A 7,274-nucleotide genomic window follows, 5' to 3' on the forward strand; every position below is an offset into this window, starting at 1 on the left:
TGCTAGAACTAAAGGTAGCATTTGATTCCGTATCCCAAGAAACTCAAGACAAAATTAACAGCCTCAAACAATTAGATCGCCATATAGAATAGAATAGAATAGAATTTTATTGGCCAAGTGTGATTGGACACACAAGGAATTTGTCTTGGTGCATATGCTCTCAGTGTACATAAAAGAAAAGATACGTTCATCAAGGTACAATCTATTTGCCTTGATTGTGATGGCGAATGTTTTAGAGACCAAACTGCAACCCCAAAACCCATTTATATATCGCAAAGTGCTAACACTTCAATTTAACCTGAATAATGAGATTTTACTACCTAAAATAATGATAAACAACACAGAGTTCAGCTAATTGTTCTACGAAAAACGTAATAAATGCACTTTTATGCCTCTTCATTTTTTTCCTACTTTTGAAATACTACATTTAGCAACAATAAAAAAGAAAAACTTTTGTAATATCATTTCTGTCTTTCCTTCCAGCTCTCTATCTCTGTTTCTTTCTCTCTTTCCCTCCCTCTCTCTCTCTCCTTCCTTCCCTCCCTCTGTCTCTCTTTCTTCCCCCTCTCTTTCTTTGTCTCTCTCTCTTTCCCTCCATCTCACTTTCCCTTCCTCTCACTCTCTGCCTCTTTCTGTTTCTCTCTCTCTCTTTTCCTCACTTTCCCTCTCTCCCCACTCCCTCTCCCTTCCCCTGGGAATCTGACATCTGGAAGCCAAGGAGCCCAGGAGCAGTGCACCCACGCTCAGCTGGTCTGCGGAACATCGAAGACCAGCTGGGAGGCGGGGCATCCCAACACCGGCAGCTCTGCAGAAAAATCAACTGATATCCAGGAGGCGAGAGCGAGCCCATGCAGATGCAAGATCGCATTGTGGCTCCGTGTGGTAATGGGCTTCAGGAGAAGGACAGGACCCCATCTCACCCATTATGAAGCACACTAAATTTCACTGTGCTGAGCAAGGGGCAGGCCATGGAGGCAGCAATAGCAAATGCACCACAACGAAGGTAGAATGCTATTTCACCCCCCTTTTTTTTTAGTCCTGCAAACAACGGCAAGAAACACGACGGAGAAACGTGATGGAGCTGGGCCAGGGCGACAGCGCTCATGCCCACAGAAAGGACTCTCAATGCCACCTCTGGCACACGTGCTATAGGTTCGCCACCAGGGGATTATACAATTACACGAAGACACCACAGTATCATAAAGCTCAATGGTAATAGCAATGGGGATCTGACAGAACCTAATGCTACTGTCAAGAGGTCAATCAAGGATGCATTCTTGCCGTCTTTCTCTTCAATCTTTATATGAACATTGTTGAGGCTTGTTTTTAACAACCCTAGCTTGCCTCCTCCTCTTACCTCATGGCTACTGATGATGCAGCCATTCTCTCTATATCAAAAGGGGGGCTGCATATGTGTCATAGAGCCTTAACCACCTATTGCAGGGGTCTGCAAACTTGGCTCTTTTAAGACTTGTGGACTTCAACTCCCAGAGTTCCTCAGCCAGCAAAGCAAAGCTGGCTGAGGAACTCTGGGAGTTGAAGTCCACAAGTCTTAAAAGAGCCAAGTTTGCAGACCCCTGACCTATTGCAATGGAGGACAGTGAAAGGGAGGGAGGGGCACTTTCAGACTTGCAAGATTCTCTTAATGTAAATTTGCAATAAAGACAATAGTAGTAGCCCTGAATATGCATCTTATCTGAACTACCTCACGAGATTGACAGGTAGGGGCAGAATCTCCCATCTCTATTATAAAATTGCTCTTTCCTCCTAGGCTATCCCTTGCTATTTTTAAAACAGATGATGTATGCTTCTCAAAGGGGGCCTTTTTCTGTGGCCTGAATTGACGCATTATCGATCAGGGCTATAACCGGAAAGCCTTTCAAACCTCTGTATGAAAATTAGACTTATATCTGTTCAAAAATGGAGGTTGAACCAGCATTCCTTGTTCTGTTAAAATGTCCATTCTATAGTCCCGTGATGGCGAACCTATGACACCTGTGCCAGAGGTGGCATGCAGAGCCCTCTCTGTGGGCATGCATGCCGTCACCAGCTGCTCTTCTGGTTTCTGGCATGTGCATGCAGGCCGGCTAGCTGATCTTCGCGAACAGTGGAACGCCAGAAACCCAAAGACCAGGTGGCTGGTATGCGCATGTGTACCAGCCAGCTGGTCTTTGGGTTTCTGTTGCTCCGGCGCATTTATGCACACACATTTCAATTTGGGCACTTGGTGCCAAAAAGGTTCACCATCATTGCTATATACAATGTCAATTAAAATGTTTAACTTCAGTTAATTTAATATTTATTTCCTCCTCATGAGCAGATCACTGCTTTCCTTTTAAGTGACCAATTTTTAAACGTATCAAGGGCGATAGCAATTTATTTTTATCCAAAGCTGTAGCTTACAAAAAGCAGCTGATACCTTCCTCGCAGCTTTGTGGCTTCTATGTCATTTATACTATATGACCTTTTAAAACTATTGTATATGTTTTAGTGTTTCCAGGTTTGGTCTTGGTCCATAAAATACGCAATAGGGGCAAAAAAGCAGTTAATGCAGCTTCTACAACAGAAACCTTGTGTATATATTTATAAACAAATGCAATAGTTTATAAGTAAATATTATTTATAAACACACACACACAGAGGTTTCTGTTGTATAACCCCATTGCTCCAAGCTTTTACTAAAATCTTAAGACTTATTTAGTTTTTTTGGGTTTTTTTTTTTGCTTTTGTTGTTTTATCTGAATAGTTGATGCTGTGTGTATTTCTTGGGTAGGTTGTTTTATTGGTGTTTTCTATTTATTATTTGCCACTCTCCTGTGTTTGGAAACTATTTTACCTTTAAAGTATTTTAAAGGTAAAATACTTTACCTTTCAAAGTGTCTTTGAAGTATTTTGAATAAATGCTCTAAAAGCCATAAAAACCGTACATGGGATTTCCACTAAAGGAGAGCTTCCATAAGAACAAGAAGAGTTTGATTGTGTTTCTGCCTCTTAAGATTCATGCAGCTGACGGTTAGAGAGTCCAATGTGCATTAATATCATGGCTGCAATCTTCTCCTTGCCGGGCGAGTTCCAAGGCCCATCGTGAGAACTTTTGGAGTCCATAGGGTGTAACTTACCTGGGCAACTGGATGTAATATACTAACTGTAAGGAAGTTGAGCAGGAAGGCCAATGTATTAAAAGGGGACACATTTCGGCTGCTCAAAACGTACATGCAGAAATTCGCAGAACTATTCCACTCATAGGTCAGCAGACAAAACAGTAGGATTAGCAAATGGGATGACTTTCCTCGGTTGCTCTCAGTGCAAAAAGATTAGCAAGCCCCACATCTGCCGTTCTCTCAGATCTCCTGTTTAAATATTAATACATGGATTATTTCAAGATCCAAATATCGCTAAGCACCTCTGGCCAGAGCTTTTTCAGAAAGGACGCGGCTGAGTTAGGCGGTTGAATTCTGGGACCAAAATTAGTCCAAAATCTGTCCCACAACAGCAGCACATAATTGCCAAATTGTATAGATCTTGGTGTGTGTGTTTTTTTTTTAATGCAGGGAGCAATTAGGAATAGGAAAAGAGAAAGTTTTTTTAAACAGGGCAGATGTTTAGAATATCAAAAACGCCATAGCTGCTCCTGCTACCTATTTGCTACGAAAGCAATCAAGTATATTCGACAGTTTATCCACCACAGAGTATAGTATGCGCGCTCTGTCACAGTACCCTAATGTGGGTCTTGCAAATTTGATTGCATTTGTTGATCTGATGAGACAGAGGCTTTACCTAGAAAATGAAATGAGCATGTCTTTCAATATTGCTGCTGCTTGCACATGGCCTTTCCGACTCAAATCATCCTAATAAATGACTTACCCAACACTGAAGAAGCAAATGATTAGAAAAGTCCAAAGTTGCCCTGGTTATAACAAACAGACATTTTGGCTGACTGATTGTAGGTGTGTGTGTGAGAGGAGGGGGAGGGAGATAGATAGAGAGAGGGAGGGAGGGAGACAGGGAAAGGGAGAGGGAGGGAGAGGAAGAGACAGAGTGAAAAGGAGGAAGGGAGACAGAGAAAGGGAGAGGGAGGGAGGGAGAGCGGAAGTGCAAGTTATCAACAGTAGTCTTTTTTTTTTCTATACCTGTTTTACCCTTTTTCCTCCTACCTCAGTGGAGGGATGAGGAAGGAAACAAAAGAACAGGTAAACCTCGACATACAACAGTTCATTTAGTGACCACTTGAAGTTACAACAGCACTGAAAAAAGTGACTTGTGACCATTTTTCACACTTATGATCGATGCAGCATCCCCATGGTCATGTGATTTACATTCAGAGGCTTGACCAATGTCTCATATTAATGACGGTTGCAGTGCCCCAGGGTCATGTGACCATCCTTTGAGACCTTCTGACAAGCAAAGTCAATGGGGGAAGCCAGATTCTCTTAACCACCATGTTATTAATTTAACAACTGCAGTGATTCACTTAACAAATGTGGCAACGAAAGGAGAAAACTCATGTAACAATCTTCTCACTTAGTAACATAAATTCTGGGCTCAATTGTAGTGGTAAGTCAAGGACTACCTGTATAAGAGGCAGAAACCTCCAAAACTTCAAGTGCCTAGAATGTTGTTACTGTTCTGGATTTGCACGTGAGCAAAGTTAAGGAAAGTAAGCATGGCTAGTTTTGGTTAAATTGGAAGCTGATCCTGTCTAGACCTGGCATGCATACGGAAATGCTATTGTGCTTATTTTATTACTACTGTAACAAAGTATTGCTTATACATTCATCAGTTTCATCACTAGTGTTGCTTAAACTCATCAGAATTTCCAATCAGTAAGGTTAATCTACTAGATTGAAAGGATCAGATTAAAGAAAGCGGATCTAGATTTGTATCTGAAGTGATGGTCATTTATTCAAGACTAACATACAATTTCCACAGGACTGATTTGCAAGTGCCTGAACGAGGCTACAGGTCTGTCAAAACCTGAAAGACTTGGCTTGTAAGAATAGATTTCAGAGTAAGGATAAAAGAAAATCAGTCTTCCTCAAACTGACGCCTCCCCCCTCCCCCACCCACTTTTATCTCCATTCCCAAATGATCGGACTTTATTAAACCCAACAGAGGTGGACACCTAGGATAGCAAGACTAAGACTAGATTGAACGTTTAGACACTAGAGGGCGCTGTGTAACTTTCAGATGTGAAACTTCTGCCTAAAATGAGTTTTAAGACAAGTTTTCTCCTTCCTTGGAAGAGAAATCCTTCTTCATTTGGTTACCAAAAGCCCTACCAGTAAATTCCCTTGCTATTTTTGTTTAGGATTAGCAGCTTTCTAGATCGACTTGATACTTGAGTAGTATTAGGTAAAGGTAAAGGTTCCCTTCGCACATATGTGCTAGTCGTTGCCGACTCTAGGGGGCAGTGCTCATCTCTGTTTCAAAGCTGAAGAGCCAGCACTATCTGAAGACATCTCCGTGGTCATGTGGCCAGCATGACTCAATGCCAAAGGCGCATGGAATGCTGTTACCTTCCCACCAAGGTGGTCCCCATTTTTCTACTTGCATTTTTTACGTGCTTTCGAACTGCTAGGTTGGCAGAAGCCGGGACAAGTAACGGAAGCTCACCCCGTTCCACGGCACTAGGGATTCAAACCGTTGAACTGCCAACCTTTCGATCGACAAGCTCAGCATCTTACCCACTAAGCCACCGCGTCCCTGAGTAGTATTAGAATACCATAAATCTTAAGTTTAAAAAAAATCAGTGTCATAAAATAGACTGTGATGTGTGTAGAGATTTTTCCTCTGGGCAGAAAACAAACAACCTATTGCTCTTCAGCTATTTTGGAGTGGATGTCTCTTTTGCTGCCAATATCAATAGCCAAAGCTGGAGATAATGGAAGCTGAATGCCCAAACCTCTAAAGATTAAGAATGATATTTTTCTCCATGACCATCAGCAAGCACTTCTTACAAAGCATCTTTGGGCCGAGATGCAGATTACACCAGTTAAAAAAGCATATACGTATTTCTGGAACGTCTATATTGCAGGGCAACGATATACCATTTTCATTGGGTCAAGTGTACATCAGGTTTGGTGCAGTGTGATAAGGCCTACACTCCAAACATGGGCAGGGCTAAAAGCCTTGGAGATTATTGCTGAGAAATGTATTTGAAGTTGTTACACACTAATGCCATTTAATTGCCTACTGAAGAAAGATGTAGTTGTAGTGGCTATTCAAACAGGTCAGGAAAGCACTTATTTACTGAGGAATGTCATGATCTGAAAACAGCCCGCTCTTAAAAATCCAAGATAAAGGAATTTGGTTTTATTTCTGTGAAATCCAGAAGTGTAATTTTTAATTTACAAGGATTAAAAAAAAACACACCACACCCGCACCTTCTCATGTTTCTTGATTTATTTACAGTATGCAACAATATAGTAGAGCAATAAATACTGATGTGGAGCAAGATACCACCAATCATTTCAATGTGAAAATCATGAGAAGCATAATTTGACTGCAAAACCTTGTAGAAGCAAAAAAGGACCCTTGTTGGATACCTATAAAGCTTCACATCAGAAGTTTGGCTTCCACACTGTACTCAACCAAATGTTATTCGGTTTTGGCTCAATCTGTTCCTTTTCATGGCACCTTTCCAATAATGAAAACTTCCATACTCTTGTTCCATTTTAGTATTAACATGTTAATAGTCAAAATTGTAAGATGGGAGGAAAAGAAGCTAATTAATGTGTTTTCTTGATTACCAGTTGGTTGCCTATCGGCAAACGGGGAGTTCTTTAGGACCTATATGTCTGCACAGTAGACATATAGGTTTACCATAAAACACAAACCTAAAACTATTAAGAAATAGGCTCCAGAGTGAGTGTGTGTGTGTGTGTGTGTTTGTGAACCTAAAACAAAAATTATCCTTATGGTTTCAAAAATGTTTGAATGTGCCTATTTATAACACACAGGTTGTCCTCATTTAATGGCCTTTCAAAGTTATGATTGTGCTGAAGAAATGGTATTTATGACTGTTTTCAAAGTTATGGCTGTTGCAGCACCCCGAGGGTCACATGATCAAATTTTAGGCAATTCACCCACCCTTGAAACTGCAGTGAAAATTTTTAAGAATGGTTTCAAATGTGTGTGTGGGGGTTTCCACGGCTCTCTGAACATGTTTGTTTCTGGAAGCACTTAATTTTACTTTTCCAAGTATAATGTTTGCAGACTTGCCTTCTAAAAAGCTGTACACTTGTTGCCAACAGATGGGCCCCCTATCCTTGCAA

This window comes from Ahaetulla prasina, chromosome 2, assembly GCF_028640845.1.
Source record: "Ahaetulla prasina isolate Xishuangbanna chromosome 2, ASM2864084v1, whole genome shotgun sequence".
Taxonomy (NCBI): domain Eukaryota; kingdom Metazoa; phylum Chordata; class Lepidosauria; order Squamata; family Colubridae; genus Ahaetulla; species Ahaetulla prasina.